This window comes from Triticum dicoccoides, chromosome 4A, assembly GCF_002162155.2.
Source record: "Triticum dicoccoides isolate Atlit2015 ecotype Zavitan chromosome 4A, WEW_v2.0, whole genome shotgun sequence".
Lineage (NCBI taxonomy): Eukaryota > Viridiplantae > Streptophyta > Magnoliopsida > Poales > Poaceae > Triticum > Triticum dicoccoides.
This window is the reverse complement of record NC_041386.1, coordinates 126,503,533-126,518,872: the sequence shown is the minus strand read 5'-3', so window position 1 is coordinate 126,518,872 and position 15,340 is coordinate 126,503,533. Positions and strand designations below refer to the sequence as shown.

The 15,340-nt window shown below is 49.9% G+C and overlaps 1 protein-coding gene across 2 annotated transcripts in view; it reads left to right on the top strand.

Moving 5' to 3' along the window:
* LOC119285382 (lipid phosphate phosphatase gamma-like) overlaps positions 1-2,751 on the top strand; it is a 31,217-nt gene extending 28,466 nt beyond the window's left edge. The window contains exon 3 of one of the 2 annotated variants that reach the window (XM_037564644.1): positions 2,472-2,751. The gene's annotated coding sequence lies outside the window, so the exon portion shown is untranslated. Of the gene's footprint in view, positions 1-2,466 lie in introns of both variants that reach the window. The other variant, XM_037564643.1, reaches the window with a different exon arrangement.
* The last annotated feature ends 12,589 nt before the right edge of the window (positions 2,752-15,340 follow it).

Sequence of the window (15,340 nt, the reverse complement as noted above, 5' to 3'; positions counted from 1 at the left end):
GGGAGGAGGGAGGCCTAGCGCTGGCTTGCGGCTGGGCTGAGCTAGCGAAGGGGAGGCAGGCTGGGCCTCTGGTGATCGAGGGAAGGCAGCCCAGGCGCGGTCTTGAGCGAGGCGCGGTCAACGGGGCGAGCGGCTGCGCTCTGCTCGTTGCAGAGGAAGAAGAGCTCGATGCAGGGGCTTGACCGGTAGCGGGACTTGCAGAAGGGCGGCGCGATGGGCAGCGGCGGTAGACCAAGGCGAATCAAGGTGGTCCAGGACGGCGGGATCCGGGCTTGGGGCGTCCAATCCGGCCGGAGGCACGTGGAATGAGGGCGGCAGGAGCTCGGAGAAGAACCTGCAGGCTCTGGCGTGGTGCTCCTGACGGGACTCCGGCGAGGCGGCGTCGGAGATGGCCTGCAGACGACCGGATCCGTGGGCACGTCCAGAGTCGACGAGGGAGGTGGTCGAACGAGACGGCAGCGGTCGATGGAGGTCAAAGTGGCAGTGCCATGGCGCTCCTGTACAGAGAAAGAGAGAAAGAGAGATCGTGAGACGAGAGGAAGACAGAGAGGAAAAAGGGAAGGGCAGGGGGGCGGCCTGGCAGTGGTGGTTCCGGCAGAGCTCCGCCGAGGTCGGGCACCGGTCGTCCAGCACAGGAGGTCGCCGGTCTCCAACGACGGTGAGATGCTAGGCGAGGAGGCGCTCGGGGTTGCGGGCGATGGGTGGAACTGCGGGGCTGCGGAAGGCTGTCTGGGCCGTCGGATCTGAGATCTGACGGTCCAGATCGAGTGGGGGTTGGCTGGTGGATCTGGCCAAGTGGAAGCAGGGGACTGGGCGCATGCGGATTCCGAGGAGAGAGTCGCGGCGGCTGCGGGGTAGGGGTAAGAGCTAGGCTAGGGTTTGGTTTAGCCATATTTGGTATGTAGGTGGACTATATATAGAGAGAAGAGGGGAGTTTGGATCATCCGATTAAAATTGGATGATCGAGATAAAATAGGTTAGATGGACCAAACAAATAACCGAAGATATGTTAGAGATGTTTGGGGATGATCCGGACACAGCGGTAACGACTGTCCGGGTCGGTCCGGGACAGATTTCGGACGCGCGCGGGAGGAGGTCCGCGGGCAGACGAGTGAGGTTAGGTAGGGCCTGGCGGTGAGAGTTAGTGCAGAAGGAAGAGGGCTGAGAAGAGAGAAGAGGAGAGGCCCGACGACTGTTTCCGGAGACCAAAAACGTCCGACGTTTTGACCGACTATAATGTCGCTATAGTTATCCGTTGGGGCGTCAAACGGACTCTGAACGCGATGAAACTTGGCAGGCGGTCTACTAACAACAAAACAACACCGCACGCCAACTCTCATCCCATTTCGAGAACATTATCCGGCCACTTATAAAAATAATATTTGGACGTGCCGCGGGCGCGTGCAAGTGTATCTGGGCTCAGAACGGACAACGGAGAGAACGAGGAGGCCGGGACAGATGCAAGTTTCGAAAACATGATGATGCAATGCACATGATGGCATGATGAAAAGCAACACGCAAGCAAATGACATGGCAACGCCGGCGAATAACTGGAGGACACCTGGCACATCGGTCTCGGGGTGTTACAACGGCTCCACGGTGCGATGTGGGTGCGCGCGAGGCCTGATGGAGGTGGCAGGGTGCCCCCTCCGTGGCATCTGGCGGCAGCATCTGGCGGCTGCTTCGAGTGGCTGTCGGAATTCCCCCCCTGCCAAGGTGTCGGCTTTAGGGTGGAAGGGTGGTCTTCTCCTCCGTTCCGGTCGGCCGCGTCTGTTAGGTGTATCCTAGATGAGGGTGGGGCTTGGATGCCGTGGCGGTGGCCCGGTTGGTGGTAGCTGGGGTGCTCATGGGCGGAGCACGCGGCTCGGGCGTTGTCCGGTCACCATGGCCGTGTGGGCAGCATGTTGACCGGGGTGTGTCAATGGTGGCGTTGCAGTGGCCCGTAACCCAATTCGGTAACGGCGAGTGTTGGCCGGGGTGAAAACCCGCTCTGTCTTATCAGGTCGGCGGCGGCGTTCTGGCGCCGTTCCCTTCTTGAAGGCGCCATTGCGGCATCTCATCTGTCGTCATGGTGCTTCGGGGGAAACCCTAATCCTTGGATTGGGCGGTGGCGACACTACGGTGTCGTTCCCTTGCTGAAGGCGCCGCCTTGGAGCCCATTGGGCGTCACACACAGCTTCTCCTCTTTGTGTGGCTCTCCCACGGTTGAGGACCCTGACGACTCCGTAGTAGTGCTTAGTGTTTCATCTGGTGTTTATTAGGTGTTTGTTCGGGTGGTGTTGCTGTTTTCAGGGTCCTTGTATCCTGTCTTGTGTGGTGTGTGTCTGTATCGGCCGGTTTATACTTGTTCGGTGATGGTGCTTTATATATAAAGCGGGGGAAACCCTTTTTCGTTAAGCACACGATTAATAGTGCCTTTTTGAACTTTGATTATCTGTCAAACCGTTGCTTATGTTCTTACTTCAGTGCAGGTTTCTGCTCATGGATTATATTGTTGGTCTATCTCAGGGAGGGTAAGAACTTGTGTGGCATGGCAAGATGTTTGCTTCATTGAAGCTGCACGCGAACCCATGTACTCCTAGCTGGACTTTTATTAGAAGAGAAGCCCATTGGAATAGTGTTTTTTTGCTTTTCCTGGCCATAAGCCATTGTTCTTTTTAACCCCAGACCCTTGTATTATTTTGGCGATGAGTTGATTTTCGTGTACATTTGGACAAAGACCACAGTTTTTTTTGTACTTGACTTGAATTATATCTGTGCCATATGTTCGTATAATAGATATGTTTTTGTTTACATGTTCCTCCCCTCCCGATGTTTATGGGCCAGTTATTTTGGTCGATTCCAGGAGAATCGGCCCCTTCCCCACCTAATCCTATAATCTTCAACCCCCATCCGTTTGCTAATCCTAGTTCGGGTCTAATTTGTTAGGATTGCAAATGAATGGGGGTTGAAGATTCTGGGAGAATAGACAAACAAAAGAAAACTGGCCCTAGTTATATACTGAAAGTTGGATAAACTTGCTTGCAAGTGTCACTGGAATATACCAGCAAACTTTTTTTTTGAACCGTGAACTGTAGAACAATTGTTCTATGCTAATTTTCATAATAAAGCTATTTACAAATAGTACAAGCCAAAAACAATTAACCAACGCTTGTTCTAGGAAACTTCATGGCAGAATTAACACAAATTTATCTAAATCCACTGTCTGAAAGCATCTCTATGCTTGCTTATGACCATGCCATGTAGTATAAGCTTGGCGTCACTTGCGACTTTTTTGTTGTTGAGAAAACACGAAGGACCTTTGCGTTTCATTCCATTGGAAAGAAAGAGTTTAAGGTTACAACCCTACTAGGAGGCGAGTTACAGGCATTGAACATGTACTAGTGCACGTCCCAAGCTGAGGGCAAGATTGTTCTAAACTCGAAGGCACCTACCGTATCCCAACGTCTGGCCTCTTCCTTCATTCTACCAACTAGGGCGTGAACTGAAGGGCACGCGTTGTTCAAGATGCAATCGTTTCTATGCTTCCAAATCATCCAGGACGTGAGGAGCGTCACGGATGCCAGCCCTTTACGCATCGGCTTGGGTGTGACTTGTCTGCCGTCGTGCCACCAGTCCAGAAGGGCGATTTCATTGTCCGGAGGTCTACGGGTCATGCGCATCCAGAAGAGGATCTCAAACTAGACATGGCACGAAAAGGGGCAACTGAAAATAATATGGCGCATCATCTCAGGCTCCGAGCAAGGCGGTCTGCCGTCCAACATCTATCCAAGCTAACGAGCCAGTGAAAGAATCTCACTTTCGGGGACGCCTAACTCTTCCAGGTAAGCTTCTAGGTGCTGCAGGTGGTCGAATCGTGGAAGAAAGCCATGTAGGCAGATTTGGCAATGCAAGGCATCCACAATGTTGGAAATATTAGCACTTTTCCGATTAGACTTATCCACGAGTAAACAGTAAGCATGGCATAAAAGGTATGCATCTCATAGCAATACCTAAGCATACTAGAACGTACAGAACATAGAATCGAACCTTCTATGAGCAGCACATATACGGCTAGCATAAGTATGAGTAAATGAGGGATGAGAGGATCATATCCTCCGGTTGGCCAGGCCAACGCGGCGGCGGCAGCAGCAACCTCGGCGTCGTCCGTGGCCTTCTTCTTTACTGCAGCGTCGTCGGCCATGGTGTCGATGCAGGGGAAGTAGTGGAAGCAGAGGCGAATGGAGTTGGGGACGGATCGAGAGCAGTCGCGTCGAGACGCTCCCCAAAAACCTTATTGCCGTTCTCCCGGGCAGGATCTCGAACGACAGGGTTCCGGAGGCACCTGCTCTCCCGACCAGCCGTGCACGCGGTCGTCGGGATGGAATCGCCGGAGGCAGCACAGAGTGAGGAACAGTAGATGACGGCTAGGTCACGCGAGAGGGAGTGAGTGAACCGAACTAGGTTACTTCACTGGCCAGAGCCTTCTTATATAGTCTGTAAGGAAGAAAGTCGTGGGCCTTGACGAGGCCCACGACCGAGTCGGCCCACTCTCGGCAAGGGAGTCGTTGTTCCCGGGAAGGGAGTCGACGAATACGCGGGTCCCGGCAAGGGTCGCACCCCCGGCAAGGGAGTCGACGAATCCCGGCAACGCAAGTCAGCCCACAGTCCAACACCTTGGACAGTGGCCCACATGTTAGCGACTCGTTAATTAATTCCTAATTAATTAATTCATTCCTGAGCGGCAAAAATAAGCTTCGGCTCGGCTCATTCCCGCAACCCGCGGCACACGCGCGTCGTGGCGAGGCGAGGCGTGGCGAGGCGGGCGGCGGAGGAGGAGGAGCGCGCGTGTACCACTCCTCTTCCCAAGCTCCCAATGGCAAGCAGTAGAGCAACCCCTATAAAGGGGTCTCAACTCTCCTCAACTAGCAAGGTGGGACTAAACTTCCCACCACCTGCCATCTCATACATGGGCCTCAAGATTAACCAGGGATTAGTGTCTTATATGGGCCTAAGCCCATCCATAATCCAACAATCCCCCACCAGATCTCGAGGCACATAAGTTTGTCAACTGTTCCAAACAATGTTTGATATAACAGAATTTTCAGTGGAGACTGTTAAGTTGAACTTCCACCTAGAGCAACAGGATTAGACTTCTTCACAACTGAACAATGGACTATGTCTTGAATTGTCAGTTTGGCGTGCAAAAGTTTCGCCTATTGTCACTGATACATGGCTGTCGTAGGCTAAACCCCACGGGTGGAGCTTATTAGTCATACTCCGTACCTTCTCATGAGCTTACTAGAGATTACCCAATCTCATAGACTGTGACCAGCAGTCGGGCTCACATAGGTGTGTTCCTCCAAAGAATGCTCTGTAGGTTAGCATCTTGCTTACACAAGCTTTGGAACAGATTAAGACAAAAGTCATCCTGCCTTACAAAATTGAGAGTATTGTGCATCTCTAACGGAGTGGGTTAATTAAGGATACTCTCCTCGGTTGACCGCTGGATTGTTTTCCGAGGTCCTAATTCACGGGATCTCCGATCACATAGGTTGGGTTACCCCCATGGCAACTTACGTGGGTATCATCCCCATCTCCCTCGATGCATTTTCTATCACAATACGTGATAGCTCTTTCATAAAAGGGTCTGCCAGATTCTTAGCCGTCTGGATGTAATCCAACACTATTACTCCGGAGTTTCTTGATTTTCTGACAGATTTCAATCTTCTTCTTATGTGCTTTGTGGATTTCATGTTGTCCTTTGAACTCTTAGCCTTGGCAATCACTGTTTGATTGTCACAATTCATAAGGACAGCCGGCACTGGTTTATCAACCACTGGCAAATCCATCAAAAGCTCTTGAAGCCATTCTGCTTCGACGCATGATGTGTCTAATGCTGTGAGTTCTTCTTCAATAGTCGATCTGGTTAAGATCGTCTGCTTGCAAGACTTCCAGGAAACAGCACCACCAAGTGTGAAGACATGTCCACTTGTGGCTTTCATCTCATCAGCATCAGATATCCAATTCGAATCACTATACCCCTCAAGTACTGTCGGGTACCCAGAATAGTGAATTCCATAGTTCGCAGTACCTTGCAAATAACGCATCACTCGCTCAACAGCATGCCAATGCACATCTCCTGGATTGGAAACAAACCGGCTCAGTTTGCACACAGTGAGATGTCAGGACGAGTGGCACATGCTAGGTACATCAGTGAACCAACCACTTGAGAATATCTCAATTGATCTACAGTCGTGCCTTCGAACTTTCGAATCCGCACGCTAGGATCATATGGTGTTGCAGAAGGTTTGCAGTCCGAATATCCAAAACGGCTCAAAATCTTCTCAACATAGTGGGATTGCAAAAGTGTAATTCCACCCTCAGAATTTCTCAGTAGCTTGATGGTCAGGATAACATCAGCCACACCCAGGTCCTTCATCTCAAAGTTGTGAGATAGAAAAGACTTGACCTCCTCAACGACCTTGAGGTGGGTCCCAAATATCAGTATGTCATCGACATACAGACACCGTATAACTCCTTCGCCCCCACCATAGCGATAGTATACACATTTGTCAGCTTCATTCATAACAAAGCCAGCAGATGTCATAGTAGTGTTGAACTTCTCATGCCATTGCTTAGGCGCTTGTTTCAGGCCATACGAAGATTTCACTAGCTTACACACCTTTCCTTCCTGGCCATTTACTACAAAGCCATCCCGCTGTTGCATGTAAATTTCCTTGTCTAGCTCTCTGTTAAGGAAAGCCGTCTTAACGTCCATCTGATGAATGAGAAGACCATGCGAGGCAGCCAAAGCGAGTAACACTCGAATGGTTGTCAGTCTAGCCACAGGTGAATAAGTGTCAAAGAAATCCTCTTCTTCTTTCTGGGTATAACCCTTGGCCACAAGCCTAGCCTTGTACTTCTCAACAGTACCATCGGGCCTAAGATTCCTTTTGAACACCCACTTACATCCTAATGGTCGACAACCATAAGGACGATCAATGATCTCCCATGTCCCGTTAGCCAAGATGGAATCCATCTCACTACGGACCGCATCCTTCCAGTAGTCAGCATCCGGAGATGCATAAGCTTCTGAAATGGAGCTGGGAGTATCATCATCCACGAGGTACACGAGGAAATCATCACCAAAGTACTTTGCAATCCTCTATCTCTTGCTCCTAATAGGAGCTTCCTCGTCATCCTCCGTGGAACTCTTATCACTTTTATGTTCATAATATTCTATCGAAATAGCAGGTTCAGGAGTCTCATCAGATTCCAGTCTAAAATTGCTTTGCATATCTCTCATGGGGAAAATATCCTCAAAGAATGTAGCATCCCTAGACTCTATAATTGTACCAACCTTCTGGTCAGGTACCTCAGATTTCACCACTAGAAATCTATAGCCAACGCTATGCTTGGCATAGCCAAGAAAAACACAGCCCACGGTCTTTGGTCCCAACTTGCGCTTTTTGATTATCGACACATTGACTTTCGCCAAACAGCCCCAAGTGCGCAAGTAAGAGAGTGTAGTTCTTTTCTTTTTCCATTGCTCATAGGGAGTAGTCTCATTATCCTTTGTGGGAACTTTATTCAGGACATGACAAGATGTCAATACAGCCTCCCCCCACCATGCCTTGGATAAACCCGATGTATCTAACATGGCGTTAACCAAATCAGTTAGAGTACGATTTTTCCGTTCGGCAACCCCATTTGACTAGGGTGAGTAGGGAGGCGTCCTCTCATGAATAATACCATGTTCTGCACAGCATAAATCAAACTCATTAGAAAAGTACTCTCCACCACGATCAGACCGGACTCGTTTTATTTTCTTCTCAAGTTGGTTCTCAACTTCAGCCTTATAGACTTTAAAGTAGTGTAGAGCCTCATCCTTAGTATTTAACAAATACACATAGCAAAACCTAGTGGAATCATCAATCAGAGTCATGAAGTATTTCTTTCCACCTTTAGTCAACACACCATTCATCTCACAGAGATCTGAATGTATGAGCTCTAGAGGTGCCAGTTGTCTCTCCTTCGCAGGCTTGTGAGGCTTACGAGGTTGCTTAGCTTGCACACACGCATGGCACTTAGAGCCTTTGCTAAAGTGAAACTCGGGATTAAATCCATATTAGCTAGCCGCATCCTACAACCGAAATTTATGTGACAAAGACGTGGATGCCAAACCTCAGATTCGTTCACATTAGAATGAATTTGGTTCACGACTTTATTACAGAAATCCTCCATGGAAAGGTGGAACAAACCACCACAATCATATCCTTTTCCAACAAATAGTCCATACCAAGATACGACTACTTTGTTAGACTCAAATACTAACTTAAACCCTTCTTTACATAGAATGGAGCTGTCGGTGTCAAAACCGGCGGATCTCGGGTAGGGGGTCCCGAACTGTGCGTCTAGGCCGGATGGTAACAGGAGGCAGGGGACATGATGTTTTACCCAGGTTCAGGCCCTCTTGATGGAGGTAAAACCCTACGTCCTGCTTGATTGATATTGATGATATGGGTAGTACAAGAGTAGATCTACCACGAGATCAGAGAGGCTAAACCCTAGAAGCTAGCCTATGGTATGATTGTATGTTATGGTTGTTGTCCTACGGACTAAAACCCTTCGGTTTATATAGACACCGGAGAGGGTTAGGGTTACACAAGGTCGGTTACAAAGGAGGAGATATCCATATCCGTATTGCCTAGCTTGCCTTCCACGCCAAGTAGAGTCCCATCTGGACACGAGATGAAGTCTTCAATCTTGTATCTTCATAGTCTAACAGTCCGGCCAATGGAGATAGTCCAGCTGTCCGGAGACCCCCTAATCCAGGACTCCCTCAGTAGCCCTGAACCAGGCTTCAATGGCGATGAGTCCGGCGCGCAGTATTGTCTTTGGCATTGCAAGGCGGGTTCCTTCTCCGAATACATCACAGAAGAACTTGAAAACGAGGATAGTGTCTGACCCTGCAAAATAAGTTCCACGTACCACTGTAGAGAGAATAATATTTTTGCAAATCTAATTTGCTGGCTTGTTTTGGCAGCATGACGTTATGTCATGGCCCGGTGATTATTCGAACCGTTCCCTTTAACCAGCCCCGCACATAACGCGAGGCAGTTTTTCGACACGTCTTGTCAAAGCAAAGATTGTGTCCCCTTATTACGGGATTCTCATCAATACGAGCGTAGGTAACCCAACCGCGCCATCAACTACGGCGCTTGGGGGATAAGCGAGTTTTACCAGGCAAGTGGGGATGCTTAGCTTCGTCCGCCCATATAAAGGGATAAGGATTGTCCTTTCTATCCACGCCTTCTTCCTCCTTTGCTCATCCGTTTTCGCACACTCAAACTCTAGCGCCCAAGTCCACAGTTCCCACCTCAACCTTCTCCAACCATGTCCGGAGCGGGAGGCAGGTGGAAGGTCTCCTCCGTCACGGAGGGAGACATCAAGAAACTGAGGAGAGCCGGATACCTGCCCGACGACATCGCGCACCGGCTCCCAGATGAGGGGCAACTCATCCCCACCCCCAGGCCCCATGAGAGGGTAGTATTCTTCACCCATTTCCTCCATGGACTGGGATTCCCTCTCCATCCATTCGTCCGGGGGCTCATGTTCTATTACGGCCTGGATTTCCACGATCTGGCCCCGAACTTCATCCTCAACATTTCGGCGTTTATCGTCATGTGCGAGGCCTTCCTTCGCATTAAGCCCCACTTCGGCTTATGGCTGAAGACCTTCAGTGTCAAGCCGAAGGTGGTGGGCGGCCGCCAGGCGGAGTGCGGAGGCGCCATGGTGGGCAAGATGCCCAACGTAACATGGCTCGAGGGCTCCTTTGTGGAAACCATAAAGGGGTGGCAATCGGGGTGGTTCTACATCACCGAGCCGCGCGACCCCATATGGGCAACGGCCCCCGAGTTCCGATCTGGCATCCCCATGCGGCTCACCTCCTGGAAAGAGAAGGGCCTGTCCTGGGGTAGTTCAGAAGAGCTGACCGAAATCCAAACATGTATTCAAAACATGGTGAGCAATAAGCTCAAGCTTGTCAACATAGTCCAAGTTATGCTCATCCGCCGGATCCTCCCGTGCCAACAACGGGAGTTCAACTTGTGGGAGTTCGACCCGGCGCAGCACCGAACTCTGAACAGGCTCTTCAACACGACTCATGAAGATGCCTGGAGGGTGCTGTTCAAAAGTGCCGAGGTCCCCCCCTCCTATTACTGAGGATCGCGGATTCAGCGCGAAGCGCCAAGCCAGTGCGGTAAGCTGCTTTACCTTTCACAGGATACTTGTTTTTTTATAGATTAACTCTATGCGGGATCTAAACTCCCGTACCTTTGATAGGACTGGCAGAAGATGGCTGGACAGATCATTTGTCCGGCTCCTTTGCCCGAAGGCCCCGCAGACGCTCTTCTGGCGAAGATGTTGACTCCGGCCCCTTATACGGTGCCGGAGAAGACCAAGAAGGCCAAGGGAACCCGAAAGAGTTCCCGACGCCAGGCGTCGTCGGACTCACCGTCAGATGACTCTATGGTGCACTCTTCCCCCGAAGACGAGGAAGAAGAAGAAGATGCTCCCCCACCGACTAGGGAAGACAAGAAAAGTAAGGCCCCTGTCGGTGTTAAAATCGGCGGATCTCGCACGGGTGGCCGAATTAAGGATCAATATCCATAGTAAAATCACAAATTATGTGTAATGACTCTATGTATCCAAGTACTTTACGTCATTAATGCTCGGATCCGCATTGTACAAAACTTTGTTGACCGACCATCGGCTTCCACCTCCTCGGCCAGTAGCCGAGGAGTGTTTGTCCTACTTTATAAAACCTTTATGAGGGCAAAGATTTACAACAAACAAGGCAATCTAGCCATACAGTTTTATAAACAAAGGTACGCAGAGAGTTATATTACTGTTTAATAGAAGAAATGTCTTCCAAAGAAAATAGTTCCGCTATTGGTTCCTTTCTTTGGGTTGTCATGCTAAGCATGATCATTAAACCTCAGCTCTAATGTAAGAGCAAAATATCGAGGATTTAGTTTGGGAGGCCAGTTAATAGCCCCCGGTAGTGTTCGGCGACAGTCGGGGTCAAGCCGTAAACACTTCGGCCAATGTTATGAACGGCCCGTCTTTTAACATAGTCATCGGATCGCTGACCAGTTTACGCTTATGTGACAGTCAGTTTTCGGCTTTCTCCACTGAGGTGCTTAACCATGTGAGCTGGAAGCACAATCGCAGTGGTTCTCCCTTTGCACGCCTAGCCGAACAAAATGGAACGTAGGAAGCAAGTGCAGGAGCCGGGCAACCCAACTATTGACCGAAGACACAATTCGAAACCGATGCATATATAGCAATATCTGAGAATGTTTTTGCCGAATCCCTAAAGGCGTCCGGCATTGCACTGCGAGACTAATGCTGGAAAAGCACAAATAGTTTAAAAGTGCCATAGGCTCGAAAAGCCAAAAAACGTCAGTAAAACCTTGACGTCTGAACAAGATCAAGTGTTCGGTGCCAATCCAAAAATTGGTTTTAGAAGAAAAAAACTGCTTCTATCGTGCTTTAACATGATACATCCTATCTCAAGACTTCGAGCGGGTCAGCCTACGGCTCCAACCTCCTATCCCGAGGGCGGAGTACTTCTCATTAGGCCAGTTTAGCAAACTAAACTCTAGCGGCTTTGAGAGAGAAATTAGGCTCCCCGGCTAGTGACCGCACACTCGTGTCGAAAAAAGGAGTGATAAATAATAATAAAACTTTGCAACGACTAAGAAGAAGAACACTTATTATAAAACGGCTCAAATAAACTTAAGAGCCCCCAAGTGACTTGGGTAGAAGAATGATTGCATGTACCGAAGTACTTATATCATATCTATGTTCAACCGAACTTTAAACGCGTCTTAACTGACCGTCAGCTTCTTCCTCTTCGGTCAAGGACCTAAAAGTGTTATGTACTCCATCGGTCGAGAATATCGACGGTGTTTCCAATAACCAGGCAATCCAGCCATAAGGCTGTAATAGACAAAGCGCGCTCAGAGAACTTATGCTATATTACCGTGAAGTGTAAGAAGCATCTTCGAAGAAAATAGTACCCCCACCGATACCTTTCTTCGGTGCTCATTGTTATTATGAGACTTGTGCAATAGATTTTTTGTACTCACGAGTTCCGTTGTGTGCTGACCATCATTGAAAACTATAAGAGCGCTAGCTCTCGGCTTCACCCAGTCTGAGGTCCGGCTCGGGTGACCCGATCATGACAATCGCAGAGGTGCTCCCTTTACTCCCTAGCCGAACAATCGGGAACGTAGAGGTAAACACAGGAGTGAGGCAACCCAGCTTGCAAATCGCTTAAGTCAATATGGTGCATATTGTGGCATAATACACGAACAAGGAACGAAGTCGTACAAGTATAATCATATGCAAGAGGAAAAAGCTTCATAAAGGAAGCCCCCAAGTGAATTGGGTCCTTGAATTTGTGTGTCATAAACAAAGTTTGGACAAGGAAAAAAATTTACAAGCAACTTTTTTCCAAAAAAGTATAATGCTTGGTCGAACCGAACACAAGTTAGAAATTAAAGCTTTGAGCATGAAAGCGACTTAGCTGGCTAATGTGTTCGGTATTGATGACGCGGTCCGAGCTTGATGCGGGGCAAGGTTCCATCCCCCAAGCCGGTCCCGAGGTGGCAGAGCGGAGAGCTCGACACGACGAAGTGGTGACATAGCACGGTCAATGCAGACTGGCAGAGTGACGCCGAAGTCCCCGGATCATTTTCCTGTGCACAAAAAGTAGTGCAAACCGAAGATAATAGTAATAATGATAATTAAAAAAATCGTTTCATAATAAATAATTTATGCAAAGTGAGTAATAAAAGAAATATGGCCTTGCGCCGAAGTCAATGTCGATGCAGGGCGTCGGCGTGATGCGGTAAAGGCGTGGCAAAGCCTGAATTCACAGGTCGGTCCGAGCTCCGGATGCGGCGTTCGCTGGACTATGTACGGAAACTGACCGAACCACCATGCGACTGTCGTCAATGTGGCCACCATTTGATAGACCTGTGTACATATGATGCACAAACCAGAGTAATAATTCTTTGGGAAAAATGAACCCAAACAAGCAAAAAATACTGGGATTAATAGCACCTGGTTTATTTGCTGTAGCAATCTGAAGGAAGGTGATTCCCAAAATTGGGACTCGATCCGCACACCCATTGCCTGATGGGCGATCAAACAACGGCATGGCAATGCTGGCAAAGGTTGGCTCGCCGAGGCAAAGCCCTCGGCCCAACTAACGTGACGGAGCTGGTTGGCTAGTGATGCCGAAGTGTCCGGAGTAGGTTGATGAAGAGATGGCGAAGCCCCCGGTCCAGCCGAGATGTCGAAGCCTCGACGTCAGCCAATGAGTCGAAGTAGGTCGGCGTGATGGACACCAGCTTGAAGAAGCAATAGTGTGGCCCTATCGATGCAGGTCGTGACGTGGTCGATGCCGGCTTGATGAAGCGACCGTGCGGCGATGCTGGTATGCCTGCTCCGTGTAATCCGTGGGGCGGCGATGTCGATGATGATTTATCCTTCGCGATGCCGGACTCTTGTTCGGCTTGCCGAGATGATGATGATCCGAAGAAGTTGAACTCGACTAAAGTGACGACGTGTCTAGCGCAGGTCGGCAGCCGTGGAGTGATATTGCCGGACTGGTTTGACACCGGCATGATGTTGAAGATCATGTTCAAAAGATCTTAAAGTTAGTGGGATATGTTCAGAAACAAAACACAATACCCCATACAAAACTTCCTTCAAAAGGGATGTCCGAAATCCCGTTCATAAAAAAGATGAACTCGGGTCGGATTCGTTTTCGCGCAGAAAATAGATCCGAAAAGTGATGCACTAATCGGAAGGTTCCCGGAGTTTGGACGGTCGGATCGAGCTGAAATTTTGAGAGGTGGTAGATATAGGAATTCCGCAGCCGATCAACGGTTGGATCTTTCAAAGGACGTCCGAGCTAGAAACTGGACACCACGCCCTAAACTCGTCCAGATTCCCGTCCAGATTTGACAGGGCTCCCGTATATCATAGATTGCCGGAGATTCCTCCATCGGAACTCGACGAAATTTTCCAGGGTTGTTGTAGACTCGATTCCACACAATTCAACCGAAGCGATTGTTAAAGCGACGCTCGAGGAGGCGGTGGCGGCGGATACGCGTTCGCTGTCCGGAAAAACAGCACGGTCGCCCGAGGGCAATGTTAACGTTGAGCCCCCGAGCTTCATGGACGATTCCTCCATGATCTTGATAGAGATCAGAGTTGGTGTTGATGAAGGCCCTCGTCCGAACATGGTGATCCGGACACGGGGCGCAATTCTTGGTCGAACCAAGGTGACCAGTCGAACTGGTGACGAAGACGCCGAAGTCGTAGTTGATCTGTAGGCGAGCCATCGATCCTTTTGTCGATCACACAGCGGAACCCTCAATGAAAGCACCAATGTAGGTGTCAAAACCGGTGGATCTCGGGTAGGGGGTCCCGAACTGTGCGTCTAGGCCGGATGGTAACAGGAGGCAGGGAACATAATGTTTTACCTAGGTTCGGGCCCTCTTGATGGAGGTAAAACCCTACGTCCTGCTTGATTAATATTGATGATAGGAGTAGTACAAGAGTAGATCTACCACAAGATCAAGGAAGCTAAACCCTAGAAGCTAGCCTATGGTATGATTGTTGATGTGTATTGTATATCTATCTACTAGCCTGGCCTCGGTTTATATAATGCACCAGAGGTCTAGGATAACAAGAGTCCTCGCCGAATACGCCGGTGGGGAGAAGTCCTTGTCTTGATCGCCGAGTCTTGTGAAATCTTCCTTGTATGCAGCAGCTGTCCGAACTGGCCCATGAGTATACAGCCACAGGGGTCCTCGGCCCAATGTAATAGATCGGGAGACGACGTGGTGAGTACCCCCTAGTCCAGGACACCGTCAGCCCCCCCCCCCCAACTGGGGAGGCCGAAGGGTCCAAGAAGGGGAGGACTCTCCTTCCGGACACCGCCGCCGATGAGGGCGAAGACGAGTGGTAGCCCCGAGCCAAGCCCCCGGGGAGATCGTAAGTATTCGGATACCAGAGTAACTCATAGCATTCCTTTGTCGCACTACTTTCCCTAACGCCGAACATGATTATGCAAGCCCTCGCGAACCAGTATCGATGTATCATCGGACGGCTCCCCGAGCTCGTCGGACATGGATAGCGATCCAGTCCCGACCGCCACCTCCCCTCATCCTGCTGACGACGCCGAGGTGCTGTCTCAAGAGGCACCGGATCGAGGGGAGACAGTCCTGGAGGCGCCTCAAGGCGACCTTCCGGACTCCGAGAGCCGCGGGATGGG